Consider the following 22119-nt stretch of genomic DNA (forward strand, 5'->3'; position numbering starts at 1 on the left):
TCACTGACCCTGGAGTTGCCAAAAAATGAGCACAAGCATCCCCCAGCAGCCAGGGAAGCCTGCTCAGCACACCACGTACAACATTCACAGCAGGAGCAAAGAAGACAGGCTAACATGACAAAATGGTAAAAATGATTTCTGAGATGAAAGGAGAACTCGTCTTCAAAGTCACAGATGTAATCAAGGAACTGGACTGGATAAAACACACACACACACATTTTTTAAAAAATCAAACTATGTATGTCATAATAACTGTTATGTAAATTAGTAACATAGTAAAGTATGTAACAGTATATCATAACAGTAAAGAACACAAAAAACTATGAGAAGAGAAACAAAATACCTATAAACAAGTTGGATTTGCATCCAATATTATATTAGGCACATTGGATTCTAGAAGGTAGTAGATTACCAATTCTTCTTTAAGGTAGTAGTGAGAAAGTAAAGAATTAAAATGTGAGGCATACAAAATATTAAAAAGATTACCACATACAACATTCTAAATTCATTACTGTAGTATTTTCACTAGCAAAGAAATAATATATTGGTTGATATTTGTTTTAGAAGAAAGTAAGTTGAGCATAGAAACAAGTTAAACTTCTAGTCACACTTAATGTTTCATATAGATTTGTATATGTAGCATATTTGTAAAATCTTGTACTGAAATCCTGAATCACCATGAAAATGGGAGCACATAGGAAACAAAAATGAAATGCAACAAATTTCCTTCTGAGGAAAAGATGTGTATGTATGTGTTTGCGTATTGCCATGCCAAATAAGATTGTAAGTTAAATGGACATCTTCCAAACCCAATAAAAATAATAAATGGTAGGCAACAAGGATTCAATTATTCAAATAAAAAGTAACACTTTCATGAAAACTGAATAAGATGAAAGTACAGCATAGAGAACACAGTCAAAATTCTGGAACATCTTTCTATGCTAACAGCTAGCAACTCCAGAAGTTAAGCTGACCATTTAATAATGTAGATAACTCTCAAACTACCATTTTGCATGCTTGAAACTAATATTGCATTGTATGTTATTATACTTCAAAATAAACAAATAAACAAAGGATATTAAACAAAGGCAAATGAAATAAAAACATGCAAAAATGGATCAAAATATATAAATGTGAGAGGCGGAGCCAAGATGGCGGCATGAGTAGAGCAGCAGAAATCTCCTCCCAAAACCACATATATTTTTGAAAATACAACAAAGTAAACTCTTCCTAAAAGAGAGACCAAAAGACACAGGACAACAGCGAGACTACATACACACCTGAGAGAACCCAGCACCTCACTAAGGGGGTAAGATACAAGCCCGGGCCTGGCAGGCCAGAAGCGCCCCACACCCCAGCTCCTGGAAGGAGGAGAGGAGGTGGAGTGGGGAGGGAGAGGGAGCCCAGAACTGCTAAATACCCAGCCCCAGCCATCCGCACCAGAGTGCAGACACAGTGCATGCCTGAGGTGCTGGAAAATAGGGAGACAGGACAGTAAGACCTGTGAGTGGGTCCCTGCAGACGTTGTACCTGGGACAAAGAAAAGCGAGTGCTTTTTGGAAGTCTTAAAGGGACAGGGACCTAACCAACCAACAGAAGAGTCCTGGGACACTTAGTCCAGGAGCAGGCAATCAGGGGATCTCTGGGCACTCTAACACCCTGGGCAGTAGGGAGTACAGAGGCCCGTCATGGAGATAAAAGAAATCCCAGGCATTCCCCCTCCAACACGGCTCCACCATATTGGAGCAGCAACCCGAGGCAGGCCACACCCACAGCTACAGCGGAGATAAACTCCATAGCAGCTGGGCAAAAATCAGAACCCCTTTCTGCACACAGCTGCCCAGCACAAGCCACTAGAGGTCGCTGTTCTCCCAGGAGAGGAAGGCCACAAACCAACAAGAAGGGAAGTTCTTCCAGCCGTCATTCACCCCAGCTCTGCAAACTATATCTATCACCATGAAAAGGCAAAATCACAGGCAAATAAAGATCACAGAGACAACAACAGAGAAGGAGACAAACCTAACCAGTCTTCGTAAAAAAGAATTCAAAATAAAAATCATAAACATGCTGACAGAGATGCAGAGAAATATGCAAGAGCTAAGGGATAAAGTCCAGAGGGAGATTACAGAGGCCAGGAAGGACATTACAGAAGTGAAACAAACTCTGGAAGCATTTATAAGCAGAATGGATAAGATGCAAGAGGCCATTGATGGAATTGAAACCAGAGAACAGAAACGCCTAGAAGCTGACACAGAGAGAGATGAAAGTATCTCCATGAATGAAACAATATTAAGAGAACTGGTTGACCAATCCAAAAGGAAAAATATCTGTACTATTGGGGTACAAGAAGAAGAAGAGAGAGAAAAAGGGATAGAAAGTGTCTTTGAAGAAATAATTGCTGAAAATGTCCCCAAACTGGGGGATGAAATAATCGAACAGACCATGGAAACACAAAGAACTCCCAACAGAAAGGACCCAAGGAGGACAACAAGACACATAATAATTAAAATGGAAAAGATCAAGGACAAGGAAAGAGTTTTAAAGGCAGCTAGAGAGAAAAAGATCACCTATAAAGGAAAACCCATCAGGCTATCATCAGACTTCTCAACAGAAACCCTATAGGCCAGAAGAGAATGGCATGATATATTTAATGCAATGAAACAAAAAGGCCTTGAACCAAGGATACTGTATCCAGAATGATTATCATTTAAATATGAAGGAGGGATTAAACAATTCCCAGACAAGCAAAAGTTGAGGGAATTTGCTTCCCACAAACCACCTCTACTGGGTATTTTAGAGGGAATGTTCTAGATGGGAGCACTCCTAAGACTAAACAGATCTCACCAGAGAAAATAAAATCACAGCAAAGAAAGCAGACCAACCGAATACTAACTAAAGGCAAAAAATAAAATCAACTACCCACTAAAAGCAGTTAAAGGAAACACGAAAGAGCACAGAATAAAACAACCAACATATAAAGAATGAAGGAGGAAAAAGAAGGGAGAGAAGAAAAGAATCTCCAGACAGTGTATATAACAGCTCAATAAGCGAGCTGAGTTAGGCAGTAAGATACTAAAGAAGCTAACCTTGAACCTTTGCTAACCACGAATCTGAAGCCTGTAATGGCAATAAGTACATATCTTTCAATAGTCACCCTAAATGTAAATGGACTGAATGCACCAATCAAAAGACACAGAGTAACAGAATGGATAAAAAAGCAAGACCCATTTATATACTGCTTACAAGAAACTCAGCTCAAACCCAAAGACATGCACAGACTAAAAGTCAAGGGATGGAAAAACATATTTCAGGCAAACAACAGTGAGAAGAAAGCAGGGGTTGCAGTACTAATATCAGACAAAATAGACTTCAAAACAAAGAAAGTAACAAGAGATAAAGAAGGATACTACATAATGATAAAGGGCTCAGTCCAACAAGAGGATATAACCATTCTAAATATATATGCACCCAACACAGGAGCACCAGCATATGTGAAACAAATACTAACAGAACTAAAGGGGGAAATAGACTGCAATGCATACATTTAAGGAGACTTCAACACACCACTCACCCCAAAGGATAGATCCACCATGCAGAAAATAAGTAAGGACACAGAGGCACTGAACAACACAGTAGAACAGATGGACCTAATAGACATCTATAGAACTCTACATCCAAAAGAAACAGGATACACATTCATCTCAAGTGCACATGGAACATTCTCCAGAATAGACCACATACTAGCTCACAGAAAGAGCCTCAGTAGATTCCAAAGAATAGAAATTCTACCAACCAACTTTTCAGACCACAAAGGTATAAAACTAGAAATAAATTCTACAAAGAAAACAAAAAGGTTCACAAACACATGGAGGCTTAACAACATGATCTTAAATAGTCAATGGATCAACGAACAAATTAAAATAGACATCAAGGAATATATGAAAACAAACGACAACAACAACACAAAGCCCCAACTTCTGAGGGATACAGCAAAAGCAGTCTTAAGAGGAAAGTATATAGCGATCCAGGCACACTTGAAGAAGGAAGAAAAATCCCAAATGAATAGTCTAACATCACAATTATCGAAACTGGAAAAAGAAGAACAAATGAGGCCTTAAAGTCAGCAGAAGGAGGGACATAATAAAGATTAGAGAAGAAATAAATAAAATTGAGAAGAATAAAACAATAGCAAAAATCAATGAAACCAAGAGCTGGTTCTTTGAGAAAATAAACAAAATAGATAAACCTCTAACCAAACTAATTAAGAGAAAAAAGAGAATCAACACAAATCAACAGAATCAGAAATGAGAACGGAAAAAACATGACAGACTCCAAAAGTACAAAGAATTATTACAGACTACTATGAAAATCTGTATGCCAACAAGCTGGAAAACCCAGAAGAAATGGACAACTTCCTAGAAAAACACAACTTTCCAAGACTGACCATGGAAGAAACACAAAAGCTAAACAAACCAATTATGAGCAAAGAAATTGAAACAGTAATCAAAAACTACCCAATAACAAAACCCCCGGGCCAGACGGATTTACCTCGGAATTTTATCAGACATACAGAGAAGACATAATACCTATTCTCCTTAAAGCTTTCCAAAAAATAGAAGAGGAGGGAATACTCCCAAACTCATTCTATGAAGCCAATATCGCCCTAATACCAAAACCAGGCAAAGACCCCAACAAAAAAGAAAATTACAGACCAATATCCCTGATGAATGTAGATGCAAAAATACTCAATAAAATATTAGCAAACCGAATTCAAAAATATATCAAAAGGTTCATACACCATAACCAAGTGGGATTCATCCCAGGGATGCAAGGATGGTACAACATTCGAAAATCCATCAACACCATCCATCACATCAACAAAAAGAAGAACAAAAACCACATGACCATCTCCATAGATGCTGAAAAACCATTTGACAAAATTCAACATCCATTCATGAAAAAAACTATCAGCAAAATCGGTATAGAGGGCAAGTACCTCAACATAATAAAGGCCATATATGATAAACCCACAGCCAACATCATACTGAATGGCGAGAAGCTGAAAGCTTTACCTCTGAGATTGGGAACAAGACAGGGATGCCCACTCTCCCCACTGTTATTTAACATAGTACTGGAGGTCCTAGCCACAGCAATTAGACAAAACAAAGAAACAAAAGGAATCCAGATTGGTAAAGAAGAAGTTAAACTGTCACTATTTGCATATGACATTATATTGTACCAAAAAGCCCTAAAGACTCCACTCCAAAACCATGAGAACTGATATGAGAATACAGCAAAGTTGAAGGATACAAAATTAAAACACAGAAATCTGTGGCTTTCCTATACACTAACAATGAACCAATAGAAAGAGAAATCAGGGAAACAATTCCATTCACAATTGCATCAAAAAGAATAAAATTCCTAGGAATAAATCTAACCAAAGAAGTGAATGACCTATACTCTGAAAACTACAAGTCACTCTTGAGAGAAATTAAAGGGGACACTAACAAATGGAAACTCATCCCATGCTCATGGCTAGGAAGATTCAATATCGTCAAAATGGCCATCCTGCCCAAAGCAATACACAGATTTGATGCAATCCCTATCAAATTACCAACAACATTCTTCAATGAACTGGAATAAATAGTTCAAAAATTCATACGGAAACACCAAAGACCCCGAATAGCCAAAGCAATCCTGAGAAGGAAGAATAAAGTGGGGGGAGATCTCACTCCCCAACTTCAAGCTCTACTACAAAGCCATAGTAATCAAGACAATTTGGTACTGGCACAAGAACAGAGTCACAGACCAGTGGAACAAATTACAGACTCCAGACATTAACCCAAACATATATGGTCAATTAATATACGACAAAGGAGTCATGGACATACAATAGGGAAATGACAGTCTCTTCAACAGATAGTGCTGGCAAAACTGGACAGCTACATATAAGACAATGAAACTGGACCACTGTCTAACCCCATACACAAAAGCAAATTCGAAATGGATCAAAGACCTGAAGGTAAGTCATGAAACCATAAAGCTCTTAGAAAAAAACATAGGCAAAAATCTCTTAGACATAAACATGAGTGACGTCGTCTTGAACATATCTCCCTGGGCAAGGAAAACAAAAGCAAAAATGAACAAGTGGGACTATATTAAACTGAAAAGCTTCTGTACAGCAAAGGACACCATCAATAGAACAAAAAGGTACCCTACAGTATGGGAGAATATATTTGTAAATGACAGATCCGATAAAGGCTTGACATCCAAAATATATAAAGAGCTCACACACCTCAACAAACAAAAAACAAATAATCCAATTAGAAATGGGCAGAGTTCTGAACAGACAGTTCTCCAAAAAAGAAATTCAGATGGCCAAGAGACACATGAAAAGATGCTCCACATCGCTAATTATCACAGAAATGCAAATTAAAACCACAATGAGATATCACCTCACACCAGTAAGAATCGCCACCATCCAAAAGACAAACAACAACAAATGTTGGTGAGGTTGTGGAGAAAGGGGAACCCTCCTACACTGCTGGTGAGAATGTAAATTAGTTCAACCATTGTGGAAAGCAGTATGGAGGTTCCTCAAAATGCTCAAAATAGACTTACCATTTGACCCAGGAATTCCACTTCTAGGAATTTACCCTAAGGATGCAGCAGTCCAGTTTGAAAAAGACAGATGCACCCCCTATGTTTATTGCAGCACTATTTACAATAGCCAAGAAATGGAAGTAACCTAAATGTCCATTAGTAGATGAATGGATAAAGAAGATGTGGTACATATACAGAATGGAATATTATTCAGCCATAAGAAGAAAACATATCCTACCATTTGCAAAAACATGGATGGAGCTAGAGGGTATTATGTTCAGTGAAATAAACCAAGCAAAGAAAGAGAAATACCAAATGATTTCACTCATCTGTGGAGTATAAGAGCAAAAGAAAAACTGTAGGAACAAACCAGCAGCAGAATCACTGAACCCAAGAATGGACTACCAGGTACCAAAGGGAAAGGGACTGGGTCAGCTGGGTGGATAGGGAGGGATAAGGGGGTGGAAGAAGAAAGGGGGTATTATGATTAGCATGCATAATGTGGGGGGTGGGAGAAAGGAGAGGGCTGTGCAACATGGAGAAGACAAGTAGTGATTCTACAACATTTTGCTATGCTGATGAACAGTGACTGTAATGGGGTTTGTGGGGGAGACTTGGCATAGGGGAGAGCCTAGTAAACATAATATTGTTCATGTAATTGTAGATTAATGATAACAAAAAAAAGAGAAAATAAAAGGTGATTACTCCCTGATAGGATAAAACTAACTGCAAATCAACAATTAATGCATGCTTTACATATCCTTAATTTTGATCTTTCAAAGGGTGTCAGATGATCAGCTATGGAAGTACATTTTTCTGATAATATTCCTTTCTTTTAAAAAAAAAGAAGCAGTTCCTGTGTGGTGATCTCCAATAGGTTCTTCACAATGGTATAAAGGTCATATCAAAGTGTGGGCATAGGGTTTGTTTGTGTTTATACAGAGGATCAAAGCCTTATTTGGCTACACAGAAAATGAATTAAGATATGATATGAAGAAGAAGTTACAACTTCAACATCCTCTGGAAGAGTCATTCCAGAAGATGAACATCAAAAAACTTCAACAAAAATCCTGGCGCTGCTGCAGTTGTAGCTGCATTCATCCCACTGATTCTTGGACTTGCCATTGGAATGAAGAAGGAGATATCGAAGCTGGCCTGTGCATACAGTAAAACAACAAATTTGACTGGATCTATACTGTCGGAACTCAACCAAGAATTAGGAGAAGTGCAAGTTGCAGTGCTCCAAAATCGTGCAACTATAGACTATCTACTGTTAAAAGAACACACGGGATGTGAACAGTTCCCAGGAATGTGTTGTTTTAATTTGTCTGACTTTTCTCAATCTATTCAAATTCAGTTTGACAATATCCATCATATCATTGATAAGTTTTCACAAATACCTAGGGTACCTAACTGGTTTTCTTGGTTTCACTGGATATGGCTGGTAATTGTAGGTCTGCTTTTGTTATGTATCTGTATTCCTATTCTGTTAATGTGTGTACGCAATTTAATTAGTAGTTTGTTAAAACCTATACATGCTTATGTTACTCTACAAGAAGATATGTCAAAGAAATAGTCAATCTTCCCATGTCTTCTTCTGTCTGCTACTTCTGTAGCTTTTCTTCTTCCTTCCTAATTACAACCCTTTAGTAGAATTCATGCCTCATATTGAAAATTACCAAGTATCATAATTCTTCCAAGTGGTAAAGATACCTCAAGACAAATGCTGGGCATAGAAGCCACAGGGCATAAATCTGCAAAGAAGTAAAAAGCTAACCTTTTCAAAGAATATTGCTTCTCTCTCACTTACCAACTTTACATTTCCCTGTATGGCCCCGGAAGATGGCTGGTTAGCCAGAGACGGGTAAGATTCCTCAAGAACCTAAGACAGGCACAGTCGCAGGGAGGCCTTCAGGTGAGAAATTGGGGATCAACAGAGGTGAGGTTCAGAACCTCACCCCCCCTGTTTTGAGAGAAATATTCTGCATCCGTGGATGTTTTGTTGCCCTTGTCTAGCTTGGATTAATACTTAGTCTATAGGCACACACCTGATCATCTATATTTGCCCTCTTACATCACTAAATTATGCTTTCTACCTTTATCTTGCATCTACCAACCACTTCAGCATTTTATTTAAAAAAAATAATAATAATAATAATAATAAAAAGGGAGAAATGTGGGACTCATATGTAAATCAAGTATAAAAATCAAACGAATAATCATATCTGACTTGATTGTTTATAGTTCATGATGCGTGATCAAAACCAAAAGTTTCTGTGATGACTGCCCTTGCACTGTTCACTATGTAACAACTTATTCACTATGTAAGACCTTGTTCACCATGTAAGAACTTGTTTGTTACACTTCAGAAGATTGGAGACTATTGAGATACAGGCTTGGGGTTGATTAATGACTGTGCATTGAGTCCCCTACACAGAATTTTATTGTTGTTAACAACTATTTGATCAATAAATATGAGAGAGGCCCTCTCAAAAAAAAAGAAAAAGAAAATATAGTAATGGGCCTGATCTAAAATAATACTAGTGGGATAACTATATAATGAATAATGAATAAACTAAACAATGAAAGAAAACATGAGAGATATTTTGAGAAAACAATTGAAAAATTGTATAAATGCAATGATGGAAGACTGATTGAATTTGATTGAAAGGTATCAGCATACTGAGTAAGTTAGTATGACCTAAATATACATTAGGTATGGAAGGTGTACTTAAAAATACATATCCAAACACATTCTGGGTGTTGGATAAAGTAAAGGACTGAGTCATGATATAGCATTTAATGGAATATAAACCAAAATACTGAACCAGAAACACATTGGAGGGGAGTTAAATTAAGGAGACTTTTCTGAGAAGGTATAGTTTTTGTAGCGAGAAAATATTCTTCAAAGTATTGGTAAAGAATGTAATCCAGAAAGAGAAGTAGAGTTTGTTAGGATTCTTAAAGAATGTGTTGCTGTCTCTCCAAAGAGGATGAGATCCCACAGGCCTGGAGTCTAGGCAGTATGATGGAGCAAGGCAAAGACGTTTGGGAGGCAGGCTAGGGTGGACACTAAAGGGCTCGTTCTAGGCAAAAGCTATTTCTACTGCATAGGGTTAAAGATTAAGTGAGAAAATCCCTGTGAAGCATCATAGCAGGAACAATGAAATCAATTAAAAATACCTACTAAGACTTCAATCAGGTAGCTACTAATTAGAGTAAATCATATCTTTCCTCTAACCCAAGGACAACCAATTGAAAAAGAGTGTAAAAAGAGGCCTCCTGCAAAAAGAAACATCATATAATACATAGAAATGAATGTCCAAAAAATGTGCAACTTCAGTAATGCAACACTTCCAAACTCCTCAAATGGACATAAAAATGTTGAAAGGAAGTCTCATCATAGTAAGCATAAAGAGCTTAGATTTTATTCAAAATAACTGATAATCTAAAAGCAATCCCAATAGGACCTTTCTTAATTTTATTGTTCTTATTATCATGGTTCTGTTATTCCTGGAGGATTCTCAAAGAATTAAATACAGAGCTACCAAATGATCCTGCAGTTCCACTTCTAGGTATGTGGCAAAAGAAATACAAACAGGATCTCAAGGAGATATCTGTCCTCTCACTTTTCTTTCCACATTATTCACAATAGCCAAAATATGGAAACAACCTCAGTGTCTCACAGTGAATAAATGGTGGAAGATTATATATATATATATATATATATATATATATATATATATACACAAAAAAAGAACATTCTCCAGCTATTATAAGGAAGGAAACTTCCATCTATCACAACATGAATTGTCTTAAAAGCATTATCTTAATTGAGATAATTCATACAAAGAAATGTAAAGAATCTAAAAAATCTGAATGTGTAGGAATAGAGAGTAAAATGGTGGTTATGATTTGGGAGGAAATTGCAATTATTGGTCAAAGAGCACAAACTTCTGTTTAGAAGATGAGTATGTCAGGTATCTAATGTACAGCATGGTTATTTTTGATAATATAAAGTATTGCGTACTTAATAGTTGCTGAGAGAGTATATCTTAAATGTTCTCACAACAAAAAGTAGTGATAATTATGCAATTGTTAGGCAGAAAAAGTAGATATGAGTGGGTAGGAGAATAAAGCCAGTAAGGCCCACCAACAGGGACTCAGAGAGTTAACCAGACGAAATAAGAGAGCCAGAAAAGTTTCAAAGTTAATGATGTGATTAGTTGCAGTATCACAGGCCAGGAAAGACTTGGAATATCTGCTTAGTCCCCCAGATAAAGAAAAGTCAAGCATGGACTTCTTTACCCTGCATCTCATGATGTAGGGCAGAGAAATGAGACAAGGGTCATGCCACTGTAAAATCTGCTTAGCCTGCAGAAAAGGCCCCACTTATTCTTTGACTTAATTTATATGCAGTTCTTCCCCTTCTTCCAGACCCTAATCAAGTAGCTTTGTAACCAGGGCAGGAGACAGACCTTTGAAGTGTAAATAAACCTGTCTGGACAAAAAATGCTGAAGTCCTGTAGCAACACAGTCACCTACATAACCCTATTCTTAAGACAAACATCAAAGGAATTATAAATCACCTGTATACATCATCCCTCATGATGACCACTGCCCAAAAAGGCCCTATAAAACCCTAGGCCCTAAATTCTTAGGTGTACCCCCTCTCTGAGGTTGCCCACACTCTCCTTTCTTGGAGTGTGTAATTTTAAAAGATTTCTTACTGCTCAATTTATTACATCTTGTCTCTGTGTTCCTCCAGTGGCATCTTTGTCACTCTGCTATTTCATTCTGTTTTCCAGACTTTAAGCACAAGTTGTCACTCTCTCTACCCTGCTTCAGACAAGTAGGGAGGAGCTCCTGAGAGTTCTGACGTGGGCTTGCAAGTTCCCATTGCCTGAACGACCTGGATGCAACCGCAGCTGTACCATCATGCTCTCCAGCAGCCTGCCTGAAAATCTCCTTTCTTTGATTTGGGAAGTTCCCAGAACATAATCTCACTCCATCCAGTGCTCTGTGGCTCCCCAAAATCCTGGGTGGTAGAGACTCAGTTCCCACGTCACGCAGATTCAAGGTGACCCTGGCTTTAGACATTGGCAAGTGTCCAATGCTGAGCAGGACTTCAATGCACTTCCCTTCCCTCCCTCTGTTTTTCCTTCCTTTCTGCTCTTTTCAAGTAAACCTGCCTGTATCCCCCTTGACTCTGGGCTGCTCTTCCCTTAGAGTGCATACAAATAAAATTTTTGCTACTCTTCACATCTGTGCCTTTGCCCTGCAATTCTTTGTTATGGTGGGGACAAGGACTGAGGAGAACACCCCCCACCCCCCAGCACGACTGCACAGTTGTGAGCTAATGTTCTGGAGGTAGTCGTATGATGTTATATAAAAGTATCAGAACATTGTACACCTTAAATTTATACAGTGCTATATTATATGTCAACATTATCTCAATAAAGTTGGAAAAAAATAAATTTATTTTTCCATAAGAACAAGTTTCTTATTTAAAAGAGAAACCACTTAAATTGGTAAATTCTACTGTATTTTTTCTATACTTTTTTTTTTGAAAGGGCATCTCTCATATTTATTGATCAAATGGTTGTTAACAACGATAAAATTCTGTATAGGGGACTCAATGCACAGTCATTAATCAACCCCAAGCCTATATCTCAACAGTCACCAATCTTCTGAAGCATAACAAACAAGTTCTTACATGGTGAACAAGATCTTACATAGTGAATAAGTTCTTACATGGTAAACAGTGCAAGGACAGTCATATCACAGATATCACACATCAGATATCACACATCATGAACTATAAACAATCAAGTCAGATATGATTATTCGTTTGATTTTTATACATGATTTATATGTGAATAACACATTTCTCCCTTATTATTATTATAATTTTTTAATAAAATGCTGAAGTGGTAGGTAGATGCAAGATAAAGGTAGAAAGCATAGTTTAGTGCTGTAAGAGGGCAAATGTAGATGATCAGGTGTGTGCCTATAGACTAAGTATTAATCCAAGCTAGACAAGGGCAACAAAACATCCACGGATGCAGATTTCTCTCAAAACAGGGGGGGTGAGGTTCTAAGCCTCCCCTCTGTTGGTCCCCAATTTCTCTCCTGATGGCCCCCTTGTGACTGTGCCTGTCTTAGGTTGTTCCTCCCTTGAGGAATCTTACCCGTCTCTGGCTAACCAGTCATCTTCCGGGGCCGTACAGGAAAATGTTAAGTTGGTAAGTGAGAGAGAAGCCATGTTTGAAAAGGTTAGCTTTTTACTTCTTTTTAGATTTATGCCCTGTGGCTTCTATGCCCAGCACTTGTCTTGTATACTTTTATATCATTAAAGAATTCAGTGATCATCTTACTTGACTGCAAATAAATAATAATTTGATGTTTTTGCCCAAATTTCATAGACATTCTTAATTATTCTTATAGCCACATATTTTTCCATCATGTATCTAGGTATCTATGATACCTATCATATTTTGAGAAATATACCTGAATATGTTTCATTGTATTCATTTAGTTATAGTTTTCAAACATAATAATTCCATTTTATACTTGATATTCCTGTTTGTTTCCAAACTGATCATTTGATTTTTTAATCATTTTTCTCTCTTAGTTTTCTCAAGATTTTTGAGCCTCTTTTTCTTGTCTTAACCAGTTTTAGATGTTACCTATTCTTCCTTTCTTCTTAAGATAATTTGAAATTTTATCTTTCTCTCCTATTGATTCTCTTCTAATTTTTGATGGGTCAATATTAGTCTCTATTTTTGTCTTACATTTCTCCTTGGATATCTCATGTATGATATTTGAATATTTCACAGATGTCATTTCTTAATGCATCTCTTAAAGGAAGATATCCTACATTTGCAAAAACATGGTTGGACCTAGACAGTATTATGCTTAGTGAAACAAGCCAGACAGAGAAAGACAAATACCATATGACTTCAGTTACATGTAGAATCAAAACAAAAAGAACAATGGCATCGTAGACACTGAGAAGACACTGGTGATTAGTGGTCACCATGGTGGAGGGTTTGGGGTGTGTGAGTGAAGTAGGTAAAGGGGATAAAGAGGCATAAAATCTCAATCACAGTATAAATTAATCACAAGGATGAAAGTACAGCATGTAGTGTACTGTATCTGTAACATCTTTCTATGTTAGCAGATAGTAACTACACTAATTGGGGGGAGCATTTAATAATGGAGGTAACTGTCAAATCACTATGTCATGTACTTGAGAACAATTAATTGTGAATATCAACTATACTTCAATGTAAATAATATCAAAAAAGAAAAAAGAAAACAACTTTTAGTATTTTTAAAAATACTAAAAAGTTGTAACTTTTCTATTGTGATTTTACTATGCTTTTTGTCCCATATCCTTCTAAATTCTTACTTTTGATATATGATGTTGACTAAAAAGGAATATTTCATATTTTAAATTAGTATGTTGTTACCATGGGGGAGGTTTTGGACCAGGGGGATGAAGGGGACAAAAAGGCACAAAATCCCAATCATAATATAAATTAGCCACAGCAATGAAATACAGCATAGAGAGTATAGTCTGTGGTTTTGTATCATCTATGTGGACAGAAACTCTATCAACTCTACTTCAATAAAAACAAATTAAGAAAAGTGATATGTTGCTATTTTTAGCTACCACTGAATTTTATTCAGAATTTGGTTTTGAAATGTGTTTAAAGCCTTTGTCTTTTTTATTGTACACAGTTTTCATATAGTAATTAGTGAACTAGTCCTGTATATCACTATGTTAACCGCCATGGCATTCTCCTGACTATATTCGTAATAAAAAAGCACATGCAATTAATTTCAGATTGATACAGAGGATTTTCTTAAATCTTTCTATTTTCTTTTGGCCCAATTATATCTCCAATGATTAAAAGAGGAATGGACATGCACAACAGGTACTCAATGAGTGTTTGTGATATGAATAAATAAAACAGAATAGCAAAACTTTTAGCATATACAATCAATAAATCAGTTGCTTAATTAAGTTAATTTAAAAGTGTCAACTGTAAACAATGTGTTATCTCAGGCCATTCGTAGGAAACAAGGAGAGCCCTGTTCTCATTGTCTCTGTCTTCATAGCATTTGGGGACCGGCAGATGATTACGTGCAGGGACAGACCCTGGGAACCTCCTGAGGGCCCGGTTCCCTCTTGCTCCTCACGTTCTTCCTCAGTGGGAAACAGTGCTGTGCCTCTCCTGCCTGCCTCCGGAGGCCCACAGGACGCCATGTACTTAACTGGGGAGGCACACGGGGCGAGGGAGCCCGAGACCAGGCCTCCAGGCGGGAAGGTCTGGGGCGGCTTCTGAGCAGGCTCACGATTGCCCAACTCAGCCACCCATCTCCCTTCCAACCGGGTAAGTCACTTCATTTCTGAGGTGGGAAAGTGAGAAGATGAATTAAAGGTCAAATTTGCATTAGTTTAGAAAACATAACATTTCCTTGGAAAAGAAGTAAGATTGTGCTAATTTTTGTGGGATATTATGGAAAAATACATAGTTAAGAGTCACATATTATCAGTTTTCTCTATTCACCACCAACAGTTTGGGAATGTATATCTATTCTATAATGTATTATATAATGTGATACACACAACACACAAAAACTTATCACTCTTTTTAATAACTGTTTTACCATAGAGATTATACTACACAGTATTTCATTTATCATATTAGAACAATGAATTTTTGAAAATGCCTCACATTAAAAGGCAGCAAGATTTAAATAGTAGATTGTTTATAAAACATACACCTTTGTGGCTCATTATTTCACATGTTTGGATATTTGTGTATGCTAACGAGAAACAGAGTAAGCCTTAGGAAAGCTATGGCCTATTTCAAACTAAAATGTACATGTTAAACTACTTAATAAATGCTACTTAATAACAGCACTGAAAGTTTCTAGTGTCATAATCTGATGAAAATAAACAAGGGATAGGCAATTTCAGAGAGAGGCAGAGAGAGAGGTATGTTCTTCCCAGAACAGATTAGATCATTTTGGTCCTTAACAATAATGTAAAATGTCACTCCCTGCTATGACAGTGGCAGAACTCAGAAAATATAAGCAGCAAGATTGCTACTGTGATTCCATGAGCTGAGAAAGATTCCTCAGTAAATTTCTCTGAAGGTTTAATAACAAATTACTAATAAATTTTAGATTCTATTTTCATATTAAAAATGAAATTTATTTACTATTTAAATGTAGAAAATGTATCTATTAAACAACCAGACAAGCATATGGGTAAATATTTACCTAAACTATGAACAAAGCCAATGAATAAGATACTGCAGGAAAATAATTTAGTATTTTAAATATTTAAAAATATATATATTTCTCAAGAGAAGCAAAAGATAAAAACCACAATAAAATACTTTAAAAGTGGGGTCCGATGATAAAGCATAGGCTAAAGGTCTGTACTGTACAAGACTCTTACATATTAATAAATAAAGATTAAAATATCAAATCTTAAAATAGCACAAAATTTTGTGAAGAACTTAAAGATGAACTATAAATACAAAAACACACATTAACCACAACAATAAAGATCAAATCCACAATAAGGCCCCATTCAGACTTGGTTCATTAGAGAGAGAAAAAATAGGTAATTATAGTGGTATTGTGAGTGAAGTAAAATAACCAAATGCTGCCAACTGTGGTGTATAAGGGTAAATGCTGGATTCAGAAAAGGGCATTATTATGTAAATAAAAAATGTAAACACTGAATCAATGAATTCTTTATGTACATGTTAATCTCAGTGTTTTAGATTAGTGAAATTTTGGAAATCTACATTTAAAATAATAGAAATATTATATATGAATTCTGTTACTAAAGCAAAATATTATGAAGCTTTATATTCCAAAAAGTGATTAATCTACTTTAACTCATTGGATATTTACATTATTATAATATTTAGGGAAATATGAGGCCATGTATAGTGTTATTCTATTTTATATGTTATATATTTCATATATTAGTCAATATGTTATTAAACAGTATGTATTGAAAGTAAGAAACCAAGTTTTATAATAGATATTATACTAATGATAGGATGTGAATTGTTTTCACATCTTATTTTCTATTTCATAAGTATCATAAAACATCTATGCAGCTTAAAAAAGTATTTATATGGGAAAAAGACTTTTACAAATGTAAGTCAATGGAGTTTTGTCACAAAACAACACATACAATCAACATGTTCTTTTTCCTTGATGTAAGATGTGAATCCGTTATATCATTTCAAAACCAACAGCCTGTTAAACTACTTGAACTTCCTTGTCCAAATGCCATGGTCTCATGCACTATTTGTCTATGAGCCAGACGAATACAATGAGAGAACTGAGGAGGTGATGCTGTGGGAAGGAGTGGAATGGACATTCTGAATCGGAATCAGGGTGCCTCACAGAGAACGAATGCCATCAGTTCAGGGGTGACGGTGTGAATTTAGAGGAGAGAAGATGTGTCTGGCTGATGTATCTGACCACCTGCAGGGCACAGGGCTTGCGCTTTCCCCACCATGTTGGGGATCTTAGAGCCAACACACTCCTTCAGCACCTGGCTATTTGCTCTTCCTCTTCCCCTGGAGTGAAGTGACCTTCCTCTGCTTTTCAGTCCTCCATTGTTATCCTCAATTATAGTATCCTGATTGTTACACATTTACAGAACTTACCATCTCATATAATAGACTCCATTGGATTTGCTAATTTCTTCAGTTTCTGTCTCACATCCATAGGATGGTGAGTTTGAAACAAGAAGAGATTTCATCTCTTTCTTCACATTATATTCCCACATTACAGGCTGGTGAGTGGCACATGGCAGGCACTTAATCAGTACCTGTGAAGTTGCTCATTAAGACAAACTGTTTACCAAAGTACTCCTCAAATTATTGCAATATTAGTTCACTTTCAAATTTTATATTTCATAATATACACACTGAGTTCCTTTACAGCACTTTTACATGTCCTATGCCTCTTAATCTTTTTGTATTAGTTAGTACATTTTTATACTGCAGTATGGTTGATATACACTATTATATTCATTTCTAGAATAGAACATAGTGATTTAACAATTATACACACTATTTCCTCACCCCAACTAGTGTAGTTACTGTCACTCAACATAGAAAGATGTGACATAACTATTGACTATATTCTCTCTGCTGTACTTTCACACCCTCACAAACTTATAATATGATTGAGATTTTGTTCCTCTTTACCCATTCACTGCATTTCTCTTACTCATTCCAACCCTTTCCCGGTGTGAACTACCAAATCATCTAACCAGTCACTCCTCAGTGTCTATGTGTTTACTGCTGTTTTGTTCATTGTGTTTTGTTTCGGTTTTAGATTCCAGAAATAAGTGAAATCATATGGATTTGTCATTCTTTCCCTGGCTTACTTCATTTAGCACAATGCCCTATAGGTCCATCCAAGTTGTCCCAAATGGAAGAATTATATTCCATTGTGTATATGTCCCGCCTCTCTCATATTCATTTATTTATTGATGGACACTTTGGTTGCTATAATTTCTTGGCTGTTGTAAATAATGTGGCAATAAACATAGTGTTGCATACATTTTTTTGAATCTATGATTTTCCTTCTTTCAGTAAATTCTTAGTGGAATTACTGGGTTATGTGGTATTTATATTTTTAGCTTTTGAAGGAACCTCCATACATGCAGTGGCTGCATCAATGAAAATTCCCACCAGCAGTGTCAGAGGGCACTATTTCTTCAATATCCTCACCAACACTTGTTATTTCTTGTCTTGTGGATAATGGCTATTCTGACTGGTGTGAAGTGATATCTCATTGTGGTTTTGATTTGCATTTCACTGATGATTACAGATTGTGGAGCATTTTTTCATGCACCTGTTCACCATCTGTATGCCTTGCTTGGAAAAATGTCTAGTCAAGTCCTCTGCCCACCTTTTAACTGCCTTACTTGCTTTTTTGATGTTGAGTCATATGAGTTATTTTTATATATTTTCCATTTTAACCCCTTATTGGATATACCACCTTCAAATATATTCTTTCATACTGTAGGTTCCCTTTACATTTTGTTGATGATGTCCTTTGCTTTACAGAATTTTCTAGTAAGATGGAATCCCACTTGTTTATTTTTGCCTTTGTTTCCCTTGCTCTGGGAGACATGTCCAAAATAAAAATTATTCATGCTTATGTTCAAGAAATTTTTGCCTGTGAGTTCTTCTAAGTGTTTTGTGGTTTCATGTCCTGTACATCTTTAATTCATTCAAGTTTGCATTTGTGGATTATGTTAGACAGTAAACCACACTCATTGTCTTGCATGTAACGGTCCAGTTTTATCATTTATTGAAGAAACTGTCTTTTTCCCATTGTATACTCTTGCCTCTTTGTCATACATTAATTGACCACACATATGTGGGTTTATTTCTGAGCTCTCTGTTCTGTTCTACTGATCTATGTGTTTCTTCTTGAATCAGTGCCATACTGTTTTGATTACTATAGCTTTGCCGCATAGCTTGAAATGAAGGCATTTAATATCCCCAGCATTGTTCATCTTTTTAAAGATTGCTTTGGGTATTTTGGGTGTTTTGTTGATTCTTATAAATTTTAGGACTATTTTTGCTAGTTCATTGAAAACTACCATTGGTATTTTGATAGGGATTGCATTGAATGTCTAAATTGTTTGAGCAGGATGGCCATTTTGACAATTTTAATTTTTTCTATTCATGAGCATGGGATAGATTGCCATGTATTTATGTCTTCTTCAATGTCTTTCATCAGTATCTTATACTTTTCACAGGTCTTCACCTCCTTGGTGAGTTTTATTAATAGGTATTTTATTCTTTTTTGATGCAGTTGTAAATGAAATTGAATTCTTGATTTCTCTTTGCCCTAGTTCATTGTTAGTATATAGGATTGCAACACATTTCTTTATATTGATTTTGTATCCTGCACCTTTACTGAATCCAATTATTAGCTATCATAGCCTTTTGGTGAAATTTATGGCTTTCAATATAGTATCATATCATCTGCAAATGGTGACAATTTTATTTCTTTACAGTTTGGATGCTTTTTATCTCTTTTTCTTGTCTGAACGCTATGGCTAGAACTTCTAGTACTATGTTGAATGAAAGTGGTGAAAGTTGCATCCTTGTCTTGTTCCTGATCATAGAGTGAAATTCTTGAGATTTTCAATGTTGTGTATAAATTTTAGATATGGGTTTTTCATATGTGGCCATTATTATGTTGAGGTATGTTCCCTCTATACCCATTTTGCTGAGACTTTTTAACCTAAATCAATGTTGGATTTCCTCTGAATTCTTCTACAGTTCCTGGAAGACAATCAACATTCCAGTATTATTTTCCCAAAAATTATGTTCCATAGGTCAGGCTTATTTAGCTAATAGAAATGCAGAATCTTTCTAACCTTCCCATGAGGCAGAGTTTGAAATAATGTTTTCATACTTTTGCTTCTTTGATTTATTTCTATACTTTATTACTTTCAAAACATTCATCTTATATTCCCAATTGTTAAAGAAAACTGAGATATTTATGAAATGATAGAAATTATAGTGTTTTACATTCTACTAGTTTTATGATGTGAAGTATATATTTCCTGATAGGTATCAAGGACTATTATATCTTTATTTCCATTAACCTGGAGCTGAATTCTCTGAATTGGGAATTATAACCATTTCTAGAAAAACAATAGTGCCTTGATATTTTCAACTTGCTTACTTAAAATAATTTAATTTACCTGATGTAAAAGAATTACGTATCTACCCTAGGATTGTCTTATTTAAAAATTCATATGTCTCCCATCTCAAGGTGTTTCTTCAGACTTGGAGGATAGATTAAGGTTAGGGTCTCACAATTTTGAGTCTATAGTTCAAGTAGATTGGGTGTTTCTGGGATAATCTCCATTTCACATTTCTTTTGACATCAGTAAATAATGGAAATTAATGTTTGATATATTTGCAGGCTACTTATTTGAAAGATACTACTTTATGTTTAACATTTAATTCCAAGCATTTTAGAGATATATATAATGACTACAAAAACATAATTGGACAGGAACATCCATTGTGTCTTACAAAAAAACTTTTATAAGAAATACAGCATTGTGGAAAAGATTCATATCATTATTTTTCTAATGTCAGGGAAAAAACCCAATGCCTAATGTCCCAAGAACCCCTGGAAAACAAATACTTTCATTCTCTAAACAAATAGCAGTGTACCCTTTCCACAGAACTTATTTACAAACCTTACATACAATTACATCCAAATCCCAGTGCTAAGAGCACCAGTGATGGCAAACAAGAGCTTCCCAGGGGGCTTCATCCTCCTTGGTTTCTCCGAATGGCCTGATCTGGAAATTGCTCTCTTCTGGGCTGTGATCCTCTTGTACACCATGATCGTCCTCTCCAACCTGACCATCATCCTGCTCTCCTGTGCGGACCCTCGTCTCCACACCCCCATGTACTTCTTCCTCAGCAATCTCTCCTTCCTGGATCTCTGCTTCACCACAGCTGCTGTGCCCCAGATGTTGTCCAACCTGTGGGGGCCAGACAAGAGCATCACCTACACAGGCTGTGTCATCCAACTGTGTGTGTTGCTCTGTCTTGGTCCCACAGAAGATGTCATGTTGGTGGTGATGGCCTTTGACCGCTACGTCACTATCTGCCGGCCCCTGCACTACAACGTCATCATGCATCAGCAGTTTTGTTGGAAGCTGGTGTTCGTGGCCTGGCTGTCAGGGCTGATGTTATCTGTGGTCCAAACTCCCATCACTTTGCAGCTGCCTCTCTGTGCCCACCACCGCCTGGATGACATTCTTTGTGAGATTCCTGCCTTCCTAAGCCTGGCATGTGGAGACACCTCTGCTGATGAGTGGCAGATGACCATCTCTGCTGTTCTCTTCACCATCTTACCACTGGGGTTGATTCTGACTTCTTATGTATACATAGCTCAAGCCCTGGGGAAAATCCAGTCTGAGGAGGGAAAGCAGAAGGCCATTGCCACCTGCTCCTCCCACCTCACCGTAGTCGTCGTATTTTATGGGACAATCGCTATGGTGTACACAGACCCTAAAAATGACTTTGCTTCAAAAAATGGCAATTTTTCACCTTCTTCTACACCGTTGTCACACCTTTGTTGAACCCTCTCATCTACACCCTGAGAAACAAAGAGGTGAAGGGTGCCCTGCAAAGACTTCTCAGCAAGGCGATCAACACAGCAAAAAATAGAAGTTGACCTTTTGAACCAGGAGTGGTGTTGAAAATTATGACATTCACACTCTCTCCATTTGAGAGTTTTGAATTGTCACTAAAAAGGGCTGATTTTAGTTCAAAGGCAGTAATTTCTGGCTTAGTCTTCATTCCTGTAATTTTACATGTTATATTGTTAAAAATGAAATCTGTAAAAATGCCATATCAGTTTTGATCAACTAACAAGAATTCAAAATATATTTTCTTAGATAGGAATACTATT

General features: G+C 36.6%; 1 pseudogene; it reads left to right on the plus strand.

The window, feature by feature from the left end:
- Nucleotides 1-20938: 20938 nt before the first annotated feature.
- LOC118970622 (olfactory receptor 2H1-like) lies at nucleotides 20939-21882 on the plus strand (annotated as a pseudogene).
- The last annotated feature ends 237 nt before the right edge of the window (nucleotides 21883-22119 follow it).

The sequence above is a fragment of the Manis javanica genome, chromosome 14, assembly GCF_040802235.1.
Source record: "Manis javanica isolate MJ-LG chromosome 14, MJ_LKY, whole genome shotgun sequence".
Taxonomy (NCBI): domain Eukaryota; kingdom Metazoa; phylum Chordata; class Mammalia; order Pholidota; family Manidae; genus Manis; species Manis javanica.